Genomic DNA, 11,419 nt, shown 5'->3' on the forward strand with positions numbered 1-11,419 from the left:
TCCAAACCATCAGGCTTCAAAATACCTTAATAAAATTGGAAGAGTGGAAATATCAGAGCCTTCTTTTACCTTATTAAAATACAATTCAGAAATACAAATTTGAAAATACTTAGCTACTGCTTTTATTTCATTTTATTGACAATAGCAATGCAGGGTATTCTGTTCACTTGCCATATTTTTTTTCCTCCAGATTTTAAGTACTTTTTAAAGTAGTGTTTGAGGGGCTTTGAGCAGTTGATTCAACTTAAGAGATTCTCTCTTGAGCTGCTTAAAACTGAGGGGTTTTTTAATTACAAAGCAAGAGCATTTTCAGTAACTTTGTACTTCCAAAGTAATTGCTGTCAGGAAGTGGCTTCCTTAGAAATTTATGTGGGTTTCATTCAGATTGTTTTGTATTTAGTAAACAAAAGCTAAATGCAAAATCAATTGATCATGCAGTGTATACCAGTGTAGAGATCAGATTTATAGGCCACTGTCAACAATCTTTTTAGTATAATACTCCGTAGGAGCTCTTAAGGTGTGTGTCAGAGATAGTAGGTTAGATTGTATTTAACCCACTTCAGTTTACATACATGCTATCTATAAGTGTAACTTTGTCTTTTGAAGTGTCATTTTTCTCTTGACTTCTGCTGGTGAAAGAGCTGCTTACAAGAGACTTTACTTTTCTGGAATAGGAATCCTGTGAAGAACTGAAAACCATAATGATAGCCTCAAAGAAAGATGTTACTATCTGAAATACTGTAACACTGACCACAGTTGCTTCCCTCGTGCTGGTCTGTCTTTTGGTATTTAAAATCTCCGTGAGAAGACCTTGAAACTTCTGTATTGTCTTCAGCAGGTGGGAACTTACCCTCTTGGAGCCCTTTGGAGTGCTTTCTGCCAAGTAGGTCAGGGTTAAATCTGTTCAGATGAACATTCTGGGCCCTTTCTCTTCCCTGGACTACAATATTATCTGGATGGTGCTAATGCAGTTCTCCAGGGCATTTTATCCTTAAAGATAAAATCAAGCAGGGTTCCTGCTATTCAGTGTCTTCCATTAGTTTACTGCCACTGAAAAGGAGGAATTTGTACTCCTCCTCCTTCCTTTCCAGCCTCATGATTCACATTCCTACCTTGCATCCAGCTTTATTGTCTGAGTCTGCACTGAAATGATCTAGCATGTTAAAGCAGTAGGAAACTGACTTCAGAAGAAAAAGTGAAAAATCTTTCTTTCTTCTCAATTAGTAAATTGAATGAGCTTGCTGTGTAATCAGGAGTTTCAGAGCTGGTGCAAGAAATGGAAAGGATTGTGCAGCTGAGGTTTGGGAGGTGATGGTTGAAACCTGATTTGTATCTTTACACTTTTCTGCATAATGTAAAGTACTAGAAACCTTGTTTTATGCAGAAGCTGAGTTATGTGCTATAAGGAGCCTGAGAGCTGCAGGTCTGGACTGGCTATGACTGTCTGTGGCAGGGGATTCTCCTATCATAACTTTGTTTTCTGGTAAAAATTCTGAAGTTGTTCCAAAGCCTTCAAGTGACCTCTCTATTTAGATGCCTTCAGTTTGGGTGCCCAGGATATTTTTTTTTAGTTGGTTTTTGCTTTTTCAAAATAGCAAGGCTGCTAGCATTGCTCTATGTGGATATTTTTGGTCAAATTTTTATCAGACCAACATTGTCAAACCTTAATCAAATAGAGAGTTACAGATTCAGTGAAGCTGCTCAGAAAATGCTCAGTTGTTTTCCAAAAGGAAGGCAATCATTATGTTACAAATCAAATGTTCTTGAGATTAGATAGAAAGCCAAATGTGGTACAGTCATCTTCTAATACAGAAAACACTCGAGACAGAAGTCTTGGATACAGATCTCATTTGTCTATTGTATCCTTAAAGAACAGGACTTTTGCACTGTGGTAGGAAGTTTTCAAGACAAAACCACACTGTTCCTAGTTTAACCCCTTTCTCTGAAGGTCTTGTTCAAAAGACAGATGAAATCTGATGGGTTTGGTCTCAATTTATTATTTGTACTGGTCAGTAAAGAGTGTGTGACAGCTGTCATTCTGACTGGTGACAAAGGGTGAATAGCTCTTGACCATCTCTCTTATTCTCTAAACTGTCCCCATGTCAACAGAAAACATTGGTAGATATATTTCACATGCAAAAAATGAAGTACGCTTTTATTTGTTGGGTGTAGACAATTTATTGAATGTTAGTAGTCTGTAGCAGTATAGGAAGTACACATCACTAAGTAAACAAGTCATAGACTGATAAAGCACCTAATCTCCAGCTGATTAGAATACATTGAGCCTGAAGTCTTGATTTGCATAAGGATTTGAGTTTATGGGGAAAAAAGAAATTGGGGGCATCATCTTGCTCTAATGTGTTTTGTATCACACTGAGTCTTGGACTATAACTTCTTTAATCTCATGTGTATCTGTGCATTATCATATGCCCCAATCAGTAACTTCTGTCTTAAGCATCCTGCTGGAGTGACAGGTGAATTTGGCTTCCTTAAGTAATAATCCAGACAATCCTGTGTTTCGAAGGATCTTCCAAATGCTCCTGCAAATTGTGTTGACTGACACAATGGGGATGTCATATGGAGAAAATCTGTGCTTACAAAGTGGGGTGGGAGGGAGAAATGAGAGGGAGAACAATCAGTTCTTGAAAGTTAAGTTTGATAGATTTCTGAAGATTCTCAGAGAATCGGTGGGGAGTGGTGCGGTGGTTTGGTTGTGTTTTTTGGTTTGTTTTTTTTTAAGAGGACATCAGTAATTGCACCAAGCTGGAATTCTTACATTACAAAGTTCTTCAAAAGTCGAAGCGGCAAATGCATTGCAACTATGGTCACGATGCAACTGAAGGGTCAAGATCCTGTATAAAAACCAATATTGGAGTTTGTTGGGGTATACTATAATAAGAGAAATCACTGGTCCAAGCAAACTTTACAACTCAGATGGATAGCCCTTTCCATGAACTGAGGTAATAGGTTTCTTTTTGCTTTTGCAATAACTTTTCCATAAATCCTAGTAAACTCTGAGCGAAGTAGACTTCGTACTGTGCCTGATGACGTTCTGAAGTCTTGCAGGTGAAAAATAGACTTGGTATGGTACTTTGCTATGTGTTTTTGTAATTCTGAAAGTTCCTTCTGTTAGCTTCCTTCCTTTCTCTAGTCTGTAGGAATAGACAAAATCATATCTGGACATTACTCATGTCTTCCTGGTATCTCAGGTACTACTAGGGAATACTGTATAGAAAAGCTTGTGATTCTTTTCCATAAAAACTTCTCTGAATAGTTCTTATGCTCATCTAAATCTATCATCTGCTTCTATACTTTCCTCATCAGCTACTTTGTAATTTATTTTTTTTTTTAAACTCATTTCTGTGCAATGCTTTTTGAAAGTGAACGTTATAAAGGTTTACCATTTGGATGTTGATATGAATTGTCATTTCATCCAGAAGGCACGTTTCCTTATGTTAGTGACTGTAGCATGCAACATAGTAAGGCTTAGTTCTTCCTGAATGATTTCTGAAATGTGAATCCATCTAAATGTTTATCCAGCATCAGATGTACCTGCTTAAGTATGACAAGTGTTGTCTTGTGCCAGCCAGCCCAGTCTGGAGCACCCCTCCTTGCACTTCACGTTTAATGTCTTGGGGTTCTCTTTGGAGTAAACCAAAGATGTAATTGGAGAATTTGTGGTGATCTGTGCATAACCTGATTCCATACCATTTTGTAGTCAGATGGTTTTCTATGAATTTTGAGGCAGCTATTAATGCATCTTGCTTGATTTTGAGTAAAGGGTCCTGTCACTGTTAGGAGTTTGTCACAAGGTAAAGCATTTACTTAATTCTTTCTTTCTTATAATTACAAACTGTTGTTGCAGGATTTGGTCTCTGGAAAGGAGTCCTCCTGCATGGTCTGCACCAGAACACTGCTGCTTTCTGTCACAGAGCTTTGTTTCTTGATACTGGTCCCCACAGTAGTTTTATGTGTAGGTCCATGCTAAAGATGGTTAATAAATCTTGCTTAGGCCATACATTAATCTGGTTTGATTGTAGTGTATATCCATTTTGATATGTATATTTTACCTTCCTTGATACAGTGTCAAGGACCTTATTACTTATAGCTTTTAATTTAAAAGTGCAGGTTTCCACCAACTTCTACATTTTCATTCTTTTTTTTTCTTTAAATGCATTAAAAACAATCCGGACAAAAGGAAGTGAGAATTTCTAGCTTGTGTCCTGAAGTAGAAGCTTACAGGCTGCCTCCCTCCAAATTTGGATTTTATTATCTAAGGTGTTTTTTCTGTTTATTTTTTTCCTTTTATCAAATGTGTGTGTATATATTTTATATATATATAAAAAAATAACAGTAATATACTGAGTTCCATAGGGAACTGTGGGTGTAGTGAGGAAACTGATTTGAAAATCTTGGGATAGTTTTCACCTATCTGTAAAGACGCTGCCTTGTAGATTGCTTACATTTTGTCTTAATATGGCTTTGAAGATCAAAACGCTTTCAGATATGGGGATGTTTTGCTAACTTCTGTGAAGGCATGTGGGCACTGTGCACATTTAAACTTTCAGAGAAATTGAAAAATATACATACCTGTCATAGATGTTCCCTTTTTAAGCATTTTTAATTGCTGTTCAGGTAGTAGATTAGTGTTACTCTCATTAAATGAACACTGAATTTCTCAGATTATGTGGGGGTGTTTACTCTTGCTTAAATTGTCAAATTCAGAAATGTTCAGTCATCACAAAACTAATACTTTCGGTAAATTATTGGATGGGTGGGAATACAGCAACATTTTAGTGGAAACATCCAGTTAGTGCATTTGTGTCACTTCTCAAAATATCCTAGACCTCCTATAACCCCCAAACTCCCATTGCGCTGGCGTAGTTAGCACATAATTGCAAAATGATGATTTGGTGACAATGCAGGATAAGGTTGTGGGTTTTTTTATTAATAGGAGAATGATGCACTGACGATTTAAAAAAAAAAGTTTGAACTGCTGCAATTTTACTGTCAATTCTATTACACCCTCATATAGCAATAGAATTTAGTCCATACATGACTATTTGTGCTTTGTTACTGCCAGTAATTCATAATTTTATTTGCAGTCCCCCAAAAAACTTTACTAAGGCTTGGGGACTTAATTTTGACAGGACTGTGAAATGTTCTGAAATCAAACAGTTTTAACCAACTTCATCTAACATAAATATGATTTGTGTGTCTCTCTGAATATGCTATTCATATATACTATTAATATACTATTAATTAGTACTTGGTATTACTATTAGTACTATGTTACACTTAATTCACTGTTATCTTGTGAAAAAGTTACAGTGCTAGTTGCTATAACATGCATAATATACAGCAGACCTCTTGCACAGTTAACTCACTTAGAAATGGCTACTTTGTAGGTGAAACTGAGTAGTTAAATTGCATTTGATGTAGGTGTAAAATGCATAGATTCTTTATTTTCAACTGATGTAATACCTACTATTTACTCGGTAACACTTCACATTTTTTTGAAGCTATATGTTGCTGCCATCCCTAGAAGTAGCATGCACTTAAAAATTGGGCAAACTGGGACTGAAGCTAGTGTATGCTGGCAGGAGATAGTACTAACAGCAAATTGGAGGCATTGGTAATCCTCTAAAAATGAACACCATTTGAGTGACAGTGCCGGTTGTTCTTGCTTTTAGTGTTTCCATTCATGAGAATCTATACTTATGAGCATGTGTAGGCTTTAGTGTTGTTCCTATTGACTATGATAAGCTCTTTGTCGTTTACTGATTCATGTTTACAATACTAGTAACTTCTGAAGCTGCTTTTGGGGGGGGGCGGGGACAGACAATGACACACCCCCTTTTTCTGTATGAAGTGTCTGCATAATGCTGTGTACAGAGAATTTTTTTCTCTTTTCTGCTTGCTGTTTGACTTCATGTATGTCTAAGTTCTTGTTCCAAGAGAATAATCATTTAAAAACTTACTGATTTAATATAGGTTTAATTTACTGTATAACTTTATAATGTTGCCCAGTTGCCTTAAGTCATTTTTTTACTTCTACAAAGTGGTAGAAATTTAAGTCCTTTTCAACTTGTTGCAGAGTTTTTCCACTGTCCTGCAACAAAAGGAGTATTTTAGGAGGGTTAGGCTTTGTTTGCCTTAACTACCCTGGTGTGTTAAAGAATGTAAGATTGTTAGTGAAGTACACAACATATTTTGTAGCAGTGTAACTTATGTAGCAGGGCAGAAAAGCAAACGAACTATGCAGAATGGGAAGCACCTTTCTACTGATTTAATTCTCTCCCGTCTAGTTGTGTCCTTTTACATCTACTTAACTGTATCAGGTAGATTTAATGCCAGTACAAGAACATGTTTGGCGATGAGTGAAACATTTAATTTTCATGTCCAACACTGGCTTTAACTTACTTCAAGATTTAAAAGGCCTGATCCCTGCCTTCTCTGTGACCTAGTCTGTTACAGTCTGCTATTTGTGAAGTTGTCAACAGGTATGATGAGGTACAATCTCTTGCCAGCACGACTGTGGCAATAAATGTACCTAATACTGACACTGATGTACAGACAGACTGGTGCTGTTACTGGTGTAGCTTTGGTTGTGTTTGAAGTATGCTGCTGTAATCTGTGCCTGCAGTGAGAGGCACTAACGAGAATCCAAAGCACTTCAAGATGCGTGTGATGCTGTTGTACAACACTGTCAATGAAAATAGCATCTTGTCTGGACTTGTTTGAAGGCCTTTTTATGTAGTCAAAATGCTAGCAGTAAAGCAAACCCCAAACAAAACAAACAAACAAAAATCCCCAACAGGCTTGTGAACAGGAATTTAATCTTATAGAATCTATTGCTGGTTTGGCCTGTAATTACACTTTGGCTTTCCCATACTTCTCTCCTGAGCAAAGCCAATGTATTCTCATGAAGTAGCAAAGCCCAGTAATGCAGAAGTGGGCCATTCCTAAATGTCTGTGCTTTGTAATGGAAAACCAGTACGCCATGATCTTCAGGTTGGTAGTTCTGGTATTATTCTTGCTAATTCATCAAACTGTAGTTATATTTGTCTTCATTGCCTGTGGTCATGAGATTTGAAGTGCTGATTTACCTGAATTATCTGGGTTTTTGTCTAAAATTCTATGATCTATGTTTTACAGGTATAATCCAAACCTATTTTTTTCTGTATCTGGAAAACACAGGAAATACAAGAAGTTTCTTGCATTCAACATAGATGATGAATTTGCGTGTATTAACTGTGCATATATGCACACACACAAGTTTATACAGTTGCTATGCATACCAATTAGGCATAAATATGCATAATCACATTTTCTGTAGTTGTGAAAAGGCGGGATGACTGTATAGAAAGGTCTTGCAGTTCCTTGTGTTGAAAATAAATGGAAAATGATGGAAATAGCTGACACAAACCCAGTCCTGTCATTATAACCCCAAACAAATTAAATGTGCAAATTAAAACTAGAGACTTAAGGGTAGCTTTTGTGCAGTTTTGGATACATGAACTAGGATAATGAGTAGTGTGGAGTTTTCTGAATGTGTAATACAACTGCTAATACTTACTATAAAATAATTTACCAGTATAATTTTTAAATTTCACTACCATTATTAAAAGGGTAAAGCTTTTATTTAGACAAGGCTTTACTATTTCCAGCACTGATGTATGAGAGCAATGGGAGCAAATAATTACAGGGAAATGCAATTCTACCTGCAGAGTGATCTGAATTTGGGTCAGTGGGCCAACAAATGAAGAAATGGCTTTGATACCTTGATGATAAGAGACCTAGATGTAAGCTGGTAGTTGAAAAATCAGCACATCGTTTTGGTTGGATTCACTTTGGTGTGTTCTGAAAAAATGATACTTGCTAAAGGAGATGAGGGCCTAAGGTTGCACAATGTCCTTATACTAACAGTAATTTGAAGTGATGGAAAAAGTTGAATATACATTGACAAGTGCAAGTTCTAGTTCATTTAGATTCTTGAAGTGATTGTGTGATTCATCTGATTTAGGGAACTCACATTTTAGATGTGAATCGTGAAAGATGATGTGTTACGTGAGTTGTTAAAGTTTGGTGCTTGTGAGTCTTCACTGGAGCATAAAGAATAAATGGTTTCCATTACCTGAGAAAACTCTGTATAGTATTTACTCATAAGTTTGTTGTATCTTGGTTTGTTCATCTCTCTCATTCTATGTACTACAGAAGGTGATAAATTGTTTTAGTCACTTGTATGACATGCATTGTAGTCAACAACCTACTTTCATAGTCACAGTTCTGCTCCTATAATTGTAGAGAGCAGTGGTCTGATTAGACAGGTCTATTAATAATACTGGGTTTTAATCAAATATAATCCCAAAGTCCTGGCTTTTGCTTTTGTAATAGTTTTTTAGTTATTGGAAAAATATTATTAAAAAATTAAGTGACCCATTCTTCTTGTATTAAGCTATTAGAGGCTTTCATTCAGCTGAATGACTATGACTAATATAAATAATGCATTATCCACTTCCTATTGGTATATTATGAGCACTCTGTATTAGTTTAATTACTCTTTCAACTTTAGTGTCCAAATATCATCCCAGTTCTTTAATATACATTTTAAAAGTACAGCTAAAAAGAAACTTTACCAAACCCTGGAACGGATTGCTGGAAGAGGTTGTAAAATCTCCATTGTTGGAGACTTTCAAAAGTAAACTGAGCAACCTGCTAACTCCTAAATCAGATCTAGCATTAAAGTTGGTCCTACTTCGAGGGGTTGGGGCGGGTGGTGGAGCAGATGACCTTCAGAGGTCTTTTCCAACCATTTTATCTGTTTCTAATGTATTGATTTAAAAGCAGGCTTCAGCTTCTGTGGTTGTCAATCTCCTTGTTAAATACATCCCTGTGCATTTTCTTTGGAGATTTTTGTTTGTTTGTTTTCTGTTGCACCAGTGTGTATTGAGGGTGGAAACTCATTTCTTGATGACTTTTTAGAAAAAAAATTACAATTCTAATAATAAAATTTATCAGTAAATATTAAAGTATTTTGATTTTTGCATGTCAGCTTGAAAGTGCTTGAAAGTTTGTTTGTTTGTTTTTCCTGAATCTGAGGTTAAAAATGACAAGGCCAAGTGTCTTCAAGTGTCCTGCATTCATGTATACAGACCAAATGGAATTACTCTGTGTCCTTTTCCCCAGTTAGGCATTTGTGCTAGCATTTAGGCATTAGTGTGGCTTTTTTTTTTTCTTCCTCTTGTTTTCAAACTGCATACTGAATTAATCACTCCTATTAACAATTTACCTACTGAAACTAGATTGTTGGGCAAGTCATGACACTCCCATTGTGTAGTAATGGAGTAGAGTGGATGAGTATATTCAAACTCTGTGTCTCTTATTTTCAAAAATCAAGAAGTTTTTAGGTTCTATTAAGCTGCTCTTATTGGAGGTACTGACTAGCCTTTATCCCATATCTCAACAGTGGGAGGAAAAAAAAACCTGAAGGTACAGTAAATCTAGAGTTGCTAGTAATGCAACTTACTTGTTCATGTATGTAAAGCTCCAGCCATATAGGAAACCTATTAAAAAGCAAAACACTATCATGGACTTAAAATGATAATAAAATATTTGATCCTTTGTTTTATGCCTGGACAAAATTAGATCCAGAAGTCATCAATGTGTTTAAAATATATATGTATATGGTAAGTTTTTGGATAAAACTTGCTTTTTTTGTATTCAGTTTTCTTTCAGCTATATGCCATTTGCAGTACAGAATGTATATTAAGATAACAGACTCTTCTGAGTTGATACATGTATTTCAAGATATGTTTTTAAACCAAGCTTTTATCTGTATAGTAATAGCAATATTATAAAAATGTTAGGTATTGAAATAATAGCACAGACTGGAGATTTTAGAGGCTGGTTGGGATTATATCTATCTATTGCAGAAAGTTCAGAAAACCGCCCTTGTAACCTGATACTGACATTCATTGAATGCCTTTTTCTGCTGGGTATGCTGATACTAAGTATATGCTATACTATAGGGTTGTTCTTCAAGCTACTAACAGTAAGTAAAGTAAAAAGTAAAATTTGATGTAAATAAAACCAAAACAACAAACTAAAAAAAACCCAACTCACAAACTTTTATAGATGACATCATCATGATTCAGCATCTGAGTGAACTTCACTTACGTAAAAACTTGTAGTAGCCTTATGAGAAGTACTTGCGTTATTTTCCATTGCTAAATTATATCAGAAGAATACATAAGATATTGTATTATACTATGTACTTCTGAGCTCAGTTCTTGAATGAAGTGAAATAAGGGGTAAGGAATCTCAGAAAACTAAACAACGGAGGAATGAGAAGGGGAGGATGACAAGCTACCACGGCTGCATACAGGGTATGTATAAAACTATCTTAGCAAATGCCGAGTTCCCAAGGTGTGTTTAAACAAGTTGTAAATGTCATATTAGTGCTGTGTTAGTATGAATAAAACCTTGCTATCACTTAGATACTCATAATACAGCCCTGCCAATAAGTGTCATCACAAGTATTTGGTGTGTAAATTATTGTCTACAACATAGAAGCTTACTACCAAAATTCATCTGGGCTGTGTGCTATTAGAGTGTGTCTATACCATGAGTGCTTGGGAATGCTGTCAGGCTACATCTTTTTCTTTTTTACTCAGTTTTCATACTGATCCACCACTGGTTTCAAGTCATGATTTAAAACAAAACAAAAAAATCTCATGGAATAACAGACACTGGAGGAAATATGAACTCTGGATTCATTCTGATCCTGGCTTAAATATCTGTTGTTTTTTAAATTAAATTTGCTATATCTATTGCTCTAACTCTCATACCTGTCATTAAAATCTAATTGCCTAGTAAAGAGATACAGGCATCTCCCCCCCCCCCCCCCCCCCCCCCCAAATCAATCTGGTGTTGTTTCTAAGCTTGAAGAGTTGTATTACTGCAGTCTTGCAAATCAGGTAGGAAATTGATTGCTTCCAGTTCTGATGCTTCTACCTGGCTTTGTCATGGATTTAAAAATTCCTGGTTTGTCCTGGGAAATAATTACTTGAGCCAATCAGGAAAGCAGATTTTTACAAACTACCCTAGGTGGATTGTGGATTAGACTTGGAAGCCTTCTTTTTTTTTTTTTAATGAACAATAAACTTTGGATTACTTTGAGATGAAGAATTTGAATGTTATCTTTTTTTGTGCTAACGAGAGTTAGAAATTAATTTCTTCGATTTTCCCCCACCCCTCTTTTTATTCTTCTATAAGTGTCTAATTTAAAGGCAGACTGCAACAAACTGTTTGGCCTTTCCTCTCAACTTTGCGCATCCCCAAATCCAACTGCTCCGTGCTTTGCTTTTTTTAAATTTTTTTTTTTATTTTTTCTGTCCAGCTCTGCCTTCCGTAGGGG

The 11,419-nt window shown here is 36.0% G+C and overlaps 1 protein-coding gene across 2 annotated transcripts in view; it reads left to right on the top strand.

The window, feature by feature from the left end:
- The first annotated feature begins 10,352 nt into the window (after positions 1–10,352).
- Positions 10,353–11,419, top strand: part of STAU2 (staufen double-stranded RNA binding protein 2) — a 175,311-nt gene continuing 174,244 nt past the window's right edge. For both annotated transcript variants that reach the window (XM_010575882.1, XM_010575883.1), the window contains exon 1: positions 10,353–10,388. The gene's annotated coding sequence lies outside the window, so the exon portion shown is untranslated. The remainder of the gene's footprint in view (positions 10,389–11,419) is intronic.

This window comes from Haliaeetus leucocephalus, unplaced genomic scaffold (genome assembly GCF_000737465.1).
Source record: "Haliaeetus leucocephalus isolate CR32 unplaced genomic scaffold, Haliaeetus_leucocephalus-4.0 Scaffold506, whole genome shotgun sequence".
Classification (NCBI taxonomy): Eukaryota; Metazoa; Chordata; class Aves; order Accipitriformes; family Accipitridae; genus Haliaeetus; species Haliaeetus leucocephalus.